At 45.2% G+C, this 14,189-nt stretch overlaps 1 protein-coding gene across 3 annotated transcripts in view; it reads right to left on the reverse strand.

The window, feature by feature from the left end:
• The window catches only part of LOC148863922 (zinc ion binding protein), a 40,490-nt gene that overhangs the window by 13,032 nt on the left and 13,269 nt on the right, over positions 1–14,189 (reverse strand). Inside the window, exon 1 of one of the 3 annotated variants that reach the window (XM_088978996.1) lies at positions 1,646–2,382. The exons of 1 other annotated variant lie outside the window; for it this stretch is intronic. The gene's annotated coding sequence lies outside the window, so the exon portion shown is untranslated. Of the gene's footprint in view, positions 1–491; positions 630–1,645; positions 2,383–14,189 lie in introns of those variants that run through there. One more of the 3 variants, XM_088978998.1, reaches the window with a different exon arrangement.

Raw genomic sequence — 14,189 nt, forward strand, 5'->3', positions numbered from 1 at the left:
TAGAAAATAAGAACCCAAAAGCCAAATTCAAGCACCCCATTAACTAGCTTCAATGTTAACCACAAAAATCCTGTATGCTTCTTTCTCCTTCTCCCTAAAGGTAAAAGTATTACATTAAAGAACAAAACAAAGAACCTACCCACTACAGCAAGGAGTTGTGATGGGATAGAAACATTCTGTACATCTCACTGTTGTGAATTAATTACAAAATAATGAAATAATGTATCCATGTCAAAAAATAATTATTAAGGAGTTCCCTTTTAACTCCTGTGCACCCCCACCAATGAATACATTTTCCCTAAAGGATTTTAGCAAGAGATTCTTCCACGCTGGTGCTATTGTCAAAAATCCAAGCATTCCTTTTAGTCCAGATCTCCATTCATATATTTTAATTCTGGAAGGCTTAGATGATTGATAACTATCTTAAAAGAATGTTCTTGTTCTTTTATCTCCTAACACTTCAATGCTGCAAACTAATGATGCCCCATTACCTTTGCTTATTGGTACTTTCTAAACATGGCTGCAAAGAAAATATCTCCACTGGCATCAGTTGCTAATGTCAATCGTATATTCCTCTTATCAACTGCAACGTCTGGACGCCTTTGATTGAAATCTATCCAAGCATCTCCGTCAGCTGGATGGCGAAGCATTCCATCTTTTGTCCTTCCATCCTCATGCCATGTCATACTCTGGGAAGTCTTACTTGACATGAATAGTCGTTGTAATCTCGAGATGAAAGGGAAGTACCGTAACACCTTCACAGGCCTTTTCCTCTTTGAAAGGGTAGCATCCTGATCACAATCGTCTAATCCACAATTATTGTCACTCTTCCATCTCGATTCACCACACTTATCACACGTCCTTTTCCACATCATCACCCCAAAAAAGCATACAGCCATTTTTACATGCATCGATTTTCTCCATCTTACACCCGATATGGACTGCAAACTGAACAGATACTAAATCTAGAAGATGTTCGATCTGATAGGTCATTTGGATTGAGCAAATGATTCATCCACATGGTGGCCTGATAAGGCCAACTAGACTTCTTTCCCGTTCAAACCACACATCAAACAGGTGAGCATATGCCTGTTGCATATATAATCTCTACAATAAGACATACACTGTCCTTATATGGGTAAGTATAAATTTCTTCTTTTGTAAATTCATATATAATCCCTACAATAAGAAAACTCACCAAATAGTTTGTATGATGACAAGATATGAACACGGATATAGAAAACAGGGATATGACTCCATTTTTTTTTTCTGATCAGCAACACAAAGTTGATTCATTAAAATAAGAAGTTATACAACAAGAGGTTGTGGGCAGAAACAACAGGCCTAAAAACTATCCCAATAATTTCAAAACAGTCCAAAACATGGATTGTCTCTGAATTCCTTGTTTAGTTAAGCCATCGGCCAAATTGTTTGCAGATTTCCTAATCAAATTACAAAATAAAATAGAAGAAGTCGATTATTTCTTGACATTATTACTTGGGGTAACCAATCAGATAACACCTATTGAAAACAACCAAGATGAAGCAACCATTTAAGTCTAAGCTTTTCATGCATCATATATAATATATATAATATATCGAAGAAAGAATAGAAAACTTAGAGGAGAACATTGATTTAATTTTACCCGATTAGAATCAGGAAGATTGTTATGATGGGTCCAAGATGTTCCAGTCAGTTCGATATAGACCTGATATTCTCTACTAGAAAAAAACCAAGCAAACAAAAATTTCTTGATGTTTCCTCTTCCTCCCTTGAGTGACCTGCGCAGATTAGATTCCAAAGATGAACCATACAAATGGGAGCTCTCCAGTTACCTTCAGTTATCACGGTTGAACCATAGATTAGATTCCAAAGATGAAATAAAGGGGTTAGGGTTTTTCTGTTTCAAAGAGTATGAAAGGGAGATTGGAGCAGCTGGTGGCGAGTCGGCAATAATGGTGGAAATGGGGCGGATATGGTTCGGTTGAACAGGAGAAGGAAAAGGGTTTCGAGTTTCCTGTGTTAGGGCTTTTGTAAGGATTGGAACTTGGAAGAGAGATGGGAAGATGAGGGAGAGAGAGGGGAACGCGACGATGGTGGAGTGGGCAACGGCGAGTCGGCGAAAATGATAGAGCAACGACAAATGATGGATTTTTTCCTGAGATGATGAGGATGAGAGATAATGGGAGAGCTGGCTATGAGAAATAAGAGATGATGGGAGAGCTGGCTATGAGAAATGAGAGATAATGGAAGAGCGGCGACAGAGTGATCGGAAATCGGCGATGAGAAATAGCTTTACTGGTGGTCTGCCTCGCTAGTTGGTAGAGTAGCTTCAACGCTGCCTGACTTCGGTGATGTTGAGGAAGAAAGTTTTAGGGTATCGAACAAGGGTAGGAAAGTTCGATATTAAAATAAAAATTAAAAATGAATTTTTTTAATATATATATATATATATATATATATTAATATTACATACTGTTTATTAACCCCATCCTTATATCTGATCCCCGTCAAGGATAAAATTTGTCCTCATTTTCAATCCCCTGATCCACTCATTGTTATTCAGTATTTTTTGCAATAAAATATAATTAATTTATTTTTTAATTACTTTTAGTATTTTTAATTAAGATATATGGTTTTCAAATTTTTTTGATTTTTAATTAATTTTTTATGTTTTTTCATTATTATTCAATATTTTTTTATTAGCATGCCCTATTGGATTGGGTTTGGGTTTGGGTCGGGTTGGAATCGAAATGGACTCGATAAGAAATTTTAAGGACGTAGAACTGAATCTGGCTTGACAAGGTTTGTAATTTTTAGAACTATAACTGAACCGACTAATTCTCGAGACAATTGGGTCTAACCCGATTATAATAAACCTATTATATATAAGTATGATGTTGATGAAGAAAGTTAGGATATTGATCAATCGATGAGAAAGGAGTGAAAGTTCAATATTAAAGTTAAAATTAAAAGTGATCAATCGGGGATAAAATTTATCCTCCATTCCCAATTCCCTACGGGAATGGGTTCCCCACTCATTGTTATTCAGTATTTTATGTAATAAAATATAATTAAATTATTTTTTATTATTTTTAGTATTTTAATTAAGCTTTAGGTTTTTCAAAATTTGTAGATTTTTAATTATTTTTTTATATTTTTTCATTATTGTTCAGTGCTTTTTGCTTATGAGTATTTTTCAATAATTTTTTATTAGCACACCTTACTAGATCATGATTAGAGGGTGCAAGTTAGGGATGTCAATGGGTTGGGTTTAGGTTGGGTCCAATTGGAATTGAAATCGACTTGAGAACTCAGCCCATGTTTATCGCAGCCATACATGGAGAACATCTCATCCTCTACATAGTGTTATGCAAGGGGAGATGTTCCCAATTCACGGGGGATAGTGTATTGTGTGTAGGCGTGGACAGGAGATCCGGAGTCAAATTGAACACTCACTCCAAATGAACAAACTAGTTAATTAATTAATGATTACCAATAAAATAAAAAATTATAATATAATAGAAAACATTATTAATTAATTAAAATGATATTTAACATTTAATTAATTAATAATTGTTATTGGGGTTGCTTTACCTACTATTTTTCATTTTTTTTACAACCAACCAATCAAATATAGATATTTTCCACCTATTTATTTACCTATCATTACTATAATTAATGTATAAGTATTTCAATTATAATTAATTATAATATGGATATATTTAAAATTTTTAATATTCAAAATAATTTTAATTAAAATGAGAGTGTACTTAATATTTGAATATAAATTTCTAATAATAATGAATAAACTAATAAAAATAAATAATTAATTATTTCAAAAACATTAGTTATATTTATAAAACTTAAAAATAATTTGCAAAAATTAAAACTACCACTTAATATATAAACATATTTCTATATGTATTATCAAATTAACTATAATTAACTTTACAATTAATTAATTCAAGAAATTAAATAATAATAATAATAATAGTAGTAATAATAACAACGATATGTGGTGGTAGTAGTAGTAATAATAGATTAACATTACTTAGCATAAATAACTAAAAAATTAATACTTTTAATGACGTTTGTTTTAAATGTCGTTATATGTTCAATACTAAACGTCGTCAAATGTTGTCTTTCGACAATGTTTGATACAAACGTCACCGAAAACATATGGCGGGAATACAAAGTTACTTTAAACGTCGTCAAATATTAGAGAGAAACGTCGTAAAATGTAATGTTTACCAATAGTTAAATATAACCATTGTTGACAGTTCGTTTTCTACAACGTTTACCTTTGACGTCGTTAAAAGTGGAATGTTTTACGACGTTTCGTTTAAACATCGTGAAACTAACGTCGCGAAAACCCTGTTTTTTTTAGTGCTCTCATGCACCATAAAGCCCCACAAAGAAAGAGAAATAGAAAATGAGGATATATTGAGAGTGATGATTGATAATTAAAACTAAGAACTTGACACCATTTAAGGCTACTCTATTTTCAACCTAAAAGGGAGGCAAAATATTTAAGCTGAAATATTTGGAGTTATATCAATCCTTTTACAACGAAAATAAAATTCATGCCATTTACATCAAAAGAAACAAGGAGTATAAAAAAATAAAAAAAATCTGCAACTGTTCTATTAATAACTGAAATATTTTAGTTAGAAAAGGATTTAGAAACGTTTTCCATGTTCAATACTAATGATATTATTAATTGGGACGTGATGGAGGGTGATTTGGCCCGAACTCGTAGCTCAGGTACACGTAGGCGTGATGTAGCTCAAACAGTGACTCAGTATGACAGCACAACGGATAAGAGCACAGCTCGGTGGGAAAGTCCCACCGAGCTCGGCACGGCAGCTCGGTGGGTAAACTACTCACTGAAAGCCGCCTCGCCCGCACCTCCTCCCCAGGGTCAAGGGACTTCGGGGGGTCCCGAGTTTGGGGCACCTTGACCCCTTTTGAGACCCGAGCTCCTCCTAGCAAGAATGCACCAATTCTTCTCTGGACGCCCCTAGGCACAAAGACCTCGGGTCGGCTAGCTAGGGAGCCACGCGAGCTTCAGCTAGGAGTGACAGGATTGTGCTGCATCATTTGGTGCCGTCTGTGGGAAACGCTTCAAAAAAGTCTTTCTCTCTAAACTTTTTCATTTCCTTCTTCTTCCTTGAAACAATCCAACGCTCATGGCCTCTAGCAACGTCGGACGAAGCACGGAGATAGATAACTCCAGAGAACAACCCCAACTTCCTACTGTCTGTATCGGACAGTTCACCATCCCCCTCTCAGCGGACAGAATCCCCAACTTGAACGTGCCTCTCACAATGGCACCTGTCATTGCCCCACTTCTTGTTACAGTCGGAACGACATTCACCGAACCTTCGGTCGTGCCCCCGGCGGCCAACCCAAACCAACTGGAAGACCTATTGCAGTGCATGAGGGCCATGCAGGCCCAAATGCAACAGTTCCAATAGCTCCAGCTCTATCAACAGCATGTGCTGCACCAGGTCTCCCAGTACCAGTATCAGCAGCAGTTCCCTCAACTGCCCCAACCTCAGCTTCAGCAGCCTCAGCTCTCGCCTCAGCGCCTAGCTTTGCAGCAAGCCAAATCTCACCTCAAAATCTCCCGAAAAACCAGGCCTCCCCCCACAGCAGACGGGAGAGACCGGCTATCCCGATCTTGTCGCGGGCGGACAGGTCGGGAGGACCCCGACTCAGCAGATCTACATCGCCTCAACAGTCGAAGTTTGGAGCCCCAATCCTTGAAAATCGGTTCAAGATCCTGGCAATAGATTCCAAGCAAGATCCCTCTGTCCGTAGCCATCACCAGCGGACTGGGCTACTCCCGGTGCAAACATTCTGGATAGCGCGGAGGTAAGCAGCATGAACGCTGAGCCCATCAAGAAGCAGAGACGCTGCCGCCGAGCTCATCGATCTGTCACCTGCAATTTTCCCGAGCTCATGGGAAAAAAAGAGGTAGGCTCGGCCGAAGCCAAAGCTCCCCTTCTCTCAGTTCCATCCCCCTGACTTCCAAACTCCTGGCAGTCCAGATGCCCAAGGATTTCAAGCTCCCCCCGCTTGATAAGTACGACGGGTCATTCGACCCGAATGATCATGTAGACGCCTTTCAGCACAAATGCACCTAGCATGAGCCAGCGAGTCGTATATGCGCGTGGCCTTCTCCACTATGTTCAGGGGAGCAGCCCACACGTGGTACCGGAACTTGGCGCCCGGGTCAATAAGAAGTTGGGCGCAGTTTGTACAAGCATTCACGTCGCACTTTGTCACCAACAAGCGGTGCCTGCGAACTGAAGAAAGCATCTTCAACATAGCACAAAGGGAGGGAGAATCCATCCGGAGTTATATCAAGCGGTTCAACGACGCTTGTATGCAGATACCGCGCCTGGATCCCGCTGTACGCCTTGCGGCGACCAAGAAGGGTGTGAAGCACAAAGAGTTCAAGTGGCACATGGTCGTCAACCAACCCGCGACCATAACCGAGTTTCTAAAACTTGTGGATAAGTTCATAGCCACTGAATAGGAGATCAACCAGAAGGGTGAGGGCGCACCCGAAAAAAGAAAAAGAGAAGAACCTTCCAGTCAAGGAGACACCCGAAGAAAAAAGGAAACAGTTTGGGGTGCGAAGCCGGGTCAATTGTTCCAAGCTGCTGCACCAGACCGAGCTGATGCACCAGACCGAGCTGATTACACCCCACTGAACGCGAAGTGGGCCGAAATCCTGATGGCAATCAAGGACGCCCCGTACGTGAAGTGGCCACCCCGTTTGAGGGGGAATCCCAATGAAAGAAATAAGAGTTTGTATTGTAATTTTCACAAAGACCACGATCACAGTACCGAGAGTTGTAAAAAACCTCTGCGACGAGATAGAGGAGCTCATCCGTCGCGGATATTTGAGAAACTTTGTACATAATAATAATAATAATAATAATAATAATAATAATAATAATAATAATAATAATAATAATAATAATAATAATAATAATAATAATAATAATAATAGTAATAGAACAGGTCGGCAAGGGGAGCATGGCAGAGACACTCCGGAGTTCAGCAGCAGGCCGGCCGAACAACCGCAGAGGCAGCCTCTGAAGGAGAGGCCAGTTCGGGGGACCATCCACATGATAGTGGGAGGTTCAATTGTTGTGGGTTGCACCTCAGCAGCAGCTCGAACGTCAGTTTGTGAGGTCGCTCGAGAAGAGTAGAACCCCCCAAATCGGCCAAAGACGGGAGATCCAATTTTCTTCACAGAAGACGATGCGCGAGGGGTCCACTACCCCCATGATGACGCACTCGTGATAAAGCTAAGGATCAACGACTTCGAGGTCAGGTGCGTACTCGTGGACTCAGGCAGCTCAGCCGACATCCTCTTCAAAGCTGCGTTTGACCAGCTTCAGTTGTAGAGAAGCGATATGAGGCCTACGGACACCCCTTTAGTGGGCTTCAGCGGAGAGGAAGTCCGCCCCCTTGGGAAAATAGCAGTACCTGTAGAAATTAGCACATGGCCTTGTGTGGACAGATTCGAACACAACTTCCTGGTGGTAGCGACCCCCTCTCCCTACAATGCCATAATAGGTCGACCGATCACCCATGTCTTATGGGCGGTGGTCTTCACTTACCACTTGGCTATGAAGTTCCCAATAGATTTCGGGGTGGGAGTCATGCAGGGCGACCAGCTCGAGTCTCGCAAGTGCTACCTTTCCGCCCTAAAGGGGAAAACCAAGGTGGCCGATGACCTCGAACTGGAACGACCCACGGAGCAAGGCGAAGAGCGAGCCGCACCCACAGAAGAAAAGTCGTGGTCCCGACCTCAACAGCAGACCCAGTTCGAATGCTTCATATTGGTGCTTCCGTCCAGGAGCCCCAACGATCCGAACCAGTAAGTTTTTTACTTCAAAATTTAGATATTTTTGCATGGTTTGTGGCAGAAATGCCCGGTATAGACCCCGAAATCATAACTCACAAATTGAACACTGATCCTATAGTTAGGCCCGTTAGATAGAAGAAACGCAACCTAGCCTCGGAACAGTGGAAAGCAGTTGACGAGGAAGTAGAGTAGCTCCTCGCAGCGGATTTCATAAGAGAAGTCCACTACCCGAGCTGGGTAGCCAACCCCGTCCTGGTAAAGAAGGCCCAAGCCTTAGCAGATTTCATAGCCGAATGCACGTTCAGCTCCGAAGCTCCCAGTCCAGTTGAGTGCGAGGCTCCCACCTCGGGTGAGCCCGAAGCTCCCGAATCGGTCGAGTCTGAACCCCGTGAAGTAGTAGCCAGTGTGGCACCTCTCCTAGCCCGGCCAACCGCGAGCTGGGATGAGGAGCCCTGGATCGTTCACATAGATGGCTCCTCAAACCAATAGGGCAGCGGTGCCGGAATAGTTCTGCACGGCCCAAGCGGCATAAAACTGGAGTACGCTCTACGCTTTGAGTTTGAGGCATCCAACAATGAAGCAGAATACGAGGCGTTGATAGCTGGACTAACTCTAGCCAGAGAAGTAAAAGCCAAGCACATCGTTATCTGCAGCGACTCTCAGCTTGTGTTCAACCAGGTCACTGGCGAGTACGAAGCTCACGAGCCAACCATGACCGCCTACTTAGCCAAAGTCAGAAAGGCCCTGCTCAACTTCCAGTCACACTTTATCAGACAAATCCCCAGGTCAAAGAACGTTGAGGCCGACACCCTGTCCACGTTAGCCAGCACCAGCGACATCACCATGAGAACCGTATACATAGAGGACTTGTCTTGGCCTAGCATTCTCAAGGGGCAGAGGAGGTTGCTCCCGTCGTTCAAGCAAAGCCGAGCTAGATTGATCTGCTCGCGTGCTTCTTACTACACGGGACCCTCCCTGTAGACTGCAATGCATCCAGAAGGGTGTAGCGCCAAGCAGCCAAATATGTCATGACAGACGAACAACTATATCGGAGATCTTACACGCTCCCCTACTTGCGCTGCTTGTGACCTACCAAAGCCAAGCTCGTACTCTGCGACATCCATGAGGGTATGTGTGGTGGGCACTTGGGGGGCAGGGCCCTCGCCCAAAAGGCACTTCGACAAGGGTACTATTGGCCAACAATGAAGGCAGACGCTATTGAGCTCGTCAGAAAATGTGACAAATGCCAGAGACATGCCAATATTCGCCACCAACCCGTTGTCGACCTCAAGTATCTCACCAGCCCGTGGCCCTTTGCGCAGTGGGGCATCGATCTACTCGGGCCATTCCCGCTAGCAACGGGTGGAAGAAAGTTCTTAGTAGTGGCGGTGGACTATTTTACCAAGTGGGTAGAAGTCGATCCCCTCGTGACGATCACAGCCCGAAATGTCCAAAACTTCTTTTGGAAGAACATCTTATGCCGCTTCGGACTACCTCGGGTTTTGATTTCCGACAATGGCAAACAATTCGAGGACATCAAATTTCAAGATTGGTGCCGAGACATGGGGATCCAACAGAACTTTACTTCAGTCGCGCACCCTCAAGCAAACGGTTAAGCAGAAGTAACAAATAGAGCCATCCTCCGCAGACTAAAGACACGGCTAGACCAAGCTAAAGGATTGTGGGCAGATGAACTACCAAGTGTCCTATGGGCCTACCGAACCACGGAGAAGACTGCCACGGGAGAAACACCCTTCAATCTCACCTACGACACCGAAGTAGTGATCCCCGCAGAGATCGAAGTACCTACGCTACGACTAGAAGAATATAGTGATCAGACAAACGAAGATGAGCTACATACCAACCTCGATCTACTCGACGAAGTAAGGGACCGAGCGTACATTAGGACCGCAGCCTACCAATAGAGAGTAGCTCGGTACTATAACGCCAGGGTCAAGAAGTGGAAGCTCTGCGCTGGCGACCTAGTCCATCGTAAAGTTATGGTACCTGAGCCCGGTGCTGGCAAGCTCGGGTCCAACTGGGAAGGTCCTTAATGAGTGAAACGAGTGCTCGGGGAAGGAACATACGAACTCGAGACTCTCGAAGGGAAACAAATACCTCGAGCATGGAATATTGCCAACCTAAGACAATATTATTTATAAGAATCGAGTAGGCCATGGGCCACTCTCCCAAAGCCTAAGGGCCAGAATACCGAGCTAACATGACCTCGACACATAAGGCCCGACTGCCACTTCGGACTTGGTGAAATCTAGGAGCGGACTACAGGTCCCTCCATAAGCCTAAGGGCCACAAGAAGACCCCAGTTGCCATTTTGGCCTGGGTGAAACCTAAGAACAGACTACGGGTCCCTTCTTAAGCCTAAGGGCCACAAGAAAACCCTAGCTGCCACTTCGGCATAACAAACTGACAAAAACCTGGTTATCTCTAACCCTCAAGGAAAAGACAGCTCGAGTGTGAACCCTACGGTGTCTATACCCTTGCTGCTCTCACTCAGCTCAGTAACCTATGCAACCTGAAGTAACACAACTTCACTCAGTCACCCTTACTGCTAACTCGGTAGCTTGACAGCTCGGGTAACCCATACATTAAATTGACCGGCTTGAAGTCCGCTCACACTTAGAAGTATTTTTGCACTCAGAGATACTTGAAAGAAAACTATATTTCATTAAAAAGAGAGTTCATGTACAAGAGTTTTTACCCGAGCTTGAAGGCTCAGGATGGTACATTCACAGTTCAAAATAAATAAATAAATTAAGTTACAAACTACTTCGGGGACCCGCCACCTATATCAGGGACCCCCTCGGGGACAGTATCTGGACCGGTGTCCTCTGCTCCATCTTCGGGACCTTCATCCTCGGAATCGGGGTCATCTTTTGACTGACACACGATGTCGTTAGTGATCCACGAAGTTGTGATGGTGCTCGTGTCTAGCTCGGGGTAGAGGTGCTTAATCAGCCACCGACTGAGCTTGAAGCCCTTACGGTAGGCCTCCATCATCACATCGTCGAATCTCATGACGTAGTCAATGACGACTTGGGTCTTGGCCTCCTCAAGAGCACATTCGAAGATTGCAGTCTTCTCTTTTATGTCCTCCTGGAGGTACCCCACTTCATGCTCTAGCTTCCCCTTCGCCTCCTTGAGGCCTTGCACCTCGAGCTTCAAGGCATCCCGCTCAGTCTTGAGGCTGCTCACCTCGAGCCCTAAGGTCTCCTGACCAACCTTAAGGCCGTTCACCTCGGCCCTCAACTTGTCTTTGTCTTGGGATAGCTCCCCCTTCTCTGCCATTAACATCTCGATGAATCTCTTTTGAGCCAAGGCATCACTCTCTAGGCGGTGAACCTGACAATGAGCTACCCTCAACTCAGTATGGGCTGCGCGAGATGACTCCTCGACCTCCAGAGTCCGCCTCAGGTGCCGATCTGATTGGAGGGTCAAGGCGCGAATGGCGGTGTTCACCTACGAAAGGGAAACTAGTCAAAAAAAAAAAAAAAGAGAAGGAGAAAGAGAAAAAAGAAGAGAAACTCACCACCATGGTATGAGTGACAGCTCAGGAGTGAGTTCGGCCCATTCGTTGACCTCCCCCGGGTATGAAGCAAGTGTACTCTTCTTCAGGCTACACTTGGGGTTCAGGACGGATTGGCTCCCCTGACCCTCCGAGCTGGAAGCCGTCATCTTCACATCATGAATGGAGCTCTCGGAGGTCTCGGTGGCAGCAGGATGGGCACTTTCCCTGGCAAGTCGGGTAGGCTTAGCAGCGGCCTTGGCGGGATTAACGACAGGTTCCGTCGTTGCCTCGGACCCCTTGGGCACAACCTCCTCTTCCAAGTCTACGATGGGCATGACTGCCACCTCGGGCCCCGAGGCAAAGGTCTGCGGAAGTCGAGGCTTGGCTGGATCTGGCGGGGACTCAACGCACGCCTTCTTTACCACGTGTTTCTTCCTCTTCATCTAGTGAAAGAGTCTCTGGTTGTCTATCTTCTCCACCTCCATAGGACCTGCGGTGAAATACGACATCAGTAACTCGAAGCAAATATATGAGCGGAAAAGCCGAAGTTGGAAAAACCTACTTGGACTCAAGCCCACTTGGACGAGCTTCTCCTCAGAGGTGAAGTCTTTATAATGCAACTCGGTGGGGAAGGGCCACCCCGTGCTGCTCTGGACTACGAAGTAGTCCCGCATCCAAGCTGGGACTTTGCTCGGGAGCTTGTGCATGAGTTTAAAACCCGGGTGGGGTGACAGGTAGTAAGACCGCCTATGCCCGGGGAGAGCGCTTGAAGCGCTCTTCTTTATAGCCAACATCGTGCTAAGAATGTCTAAATCTATGGAAAGGGAATGGTTAAAACAAAGAAAAATGGACCCCACCACATTCTGTATGGAGTTCGGGTGGAGTTGGTCCAGGGTAATGTTAAAGTGTACTAACACCTCAACGATTAAAGGGTGAAGTGGGAGTTTGAGCCCGACTATCAGTTGCTCCCTGAAGATCACGATCTCGTTGGGACCATGCTCCCATGGGAAGTTGCCGGTGGGAAGACTATACGAGTACTCGCTAGGGAGGCGGAACCTCTGTATGAGGTCTTAAAGCCTCTCCGAGGTCATTATGGAAGGCCTGAACTGATCTGGTTCCCGACCTTGGTGGGAGGTAGACGCTAGATGACCCGAAGCCACCCGTACTTCGGATGGCTTGGTAGTAGAGGGGATATCCCGAGCCGAGGTACCTACCTCAGGCTCGTCAATGAGATCGTCTACACTAGACGACATACCGGGCTAACAGAAAGAAGCGAACTAGAAGGGAAAAGGAAGCTCAGAAGGACTCACCAAAGAAACGCAACCAGACTGGAAGAACAAGATGAACTGGAAGACCCGAGCTAAGAAACCCCTGGCGTGAGCTCAAACGCTATTGATGAAGGCTTTGTGGTGAAGAAAATGGCTAAGGGACCCCCTATTTATAGCCACAACCGCGGGTTCTTTGATGCGAAAATGATTTAGCGCGTTTTTGACGTCCGCGAAGTCCAAGTCGCGTGAAGTCCGCGCGTAACCTAGACGCGACCCGAATCTCTTTTCGGTCGAGCCAGGTGCTAGACTGGTACAGCTAGACAGAATGCGTGATGACGCAGCACAAATATCGATGCCAAATCCACCCGGCGCGTCATGGCCTCCCCGCGCTGGGTCATCGCCGCCAGTGTAGGGAGTGGGGGGCAATTGATGGAGGGTGATTTAGCCCAACCTCGTAGCTCAGGTACACGTAGGCATGACGTAGCTCAAATAGTGACTCAGCATGACAGCACAACAGACAAGAGCACAGCTCGGTGGGGAAGTCCCACCGAGCTTGGCACGACAGCTCGGCAGGTAAACTACTCGCCAAAAGCCGTCTTGTCCACACCTCCTCCTAGGGGTCAAGGGACTTCGGGGGTCCCGAGTTCGGGGCACCCTGACCCCTTTGAGACCCGAGCTCCTACCAATGGACCTCGGGCCACTCCCAAGCAAGAACGCACCGATTCTTCTCTAGATGCCCCGAGGCACAAAGACCTCGGGTCGGCTAGCTCGACATAATCGGCTGCAGGCAGCCCGTCACTTAAGGGACAACCCAGCTCAGGGCAGTTCGCAGGAGAGCAGCTTGGTATACCATAGGATGGCTTCCTGCCCGACCGCTGTACCTGACAAACCTACGAATTGCAGGCGTGTCCCCTCGCCACGTCTGCCACCTTTAGGAAGGCGTTCCACACCTGACAGATACGTACATTGCATGACGGCCCCATGCGTACCACCTCAGCCTTGCCTGTAGTGGTTATGGCAGACTAACAGTGGCGGTTATACCTGTCCTGTTAGAAGCCAGAGGGCTGGGAGCAATGGAATTCAGCTATAAGGAACTTACCCTCAAGGAACAATGTATCAAAAAATCACTAGCGCAACCTACACTCTTAGCCTTCGTTCTTTTTTTTCTTCCTGTATGCAATACTAACTTAAGCATCGGAGTGTTCCCGCCAGAAAACCCCCCAGGAGTTCTTCCTCCTTCCTTTCGTTTCAGGTACATCTCAGAAGCCACGCCAGCTAGGAGTGACCGGATTGTGCTACATCAGGATCACAGTGATGTACAACTTTTTTGTATTTTCAAGTTTTTTTTTTTGCAAATCTTGTTTTTATATTGTTAACTTTGGATAATGCCATGTGTGTTTTTATGTTAACAAACTCACCATGAGTAGTTAATACTAATAAAATGTTTTAAGCCTTGTAGCCTAATAAAATACAAGGATTTCAAATTGTGCTCATTTAATAGGCT

The sequence above is a fragment of the Nelumbo lutea genome, chromosome 3 (assembly GCF_056320005.1).
Source record: "Nelumbo lutea isolate HS-2025 chromosome 3, American lotus-T2T, whole genome shotgun sequence".
Lineage (NCBI taxonomy): Eukaryota > Viridiplantae > Streptophyta > Magnoliopsida > Proteales > Nelumbonaceae > Nelumbo > Nelumbo lutea.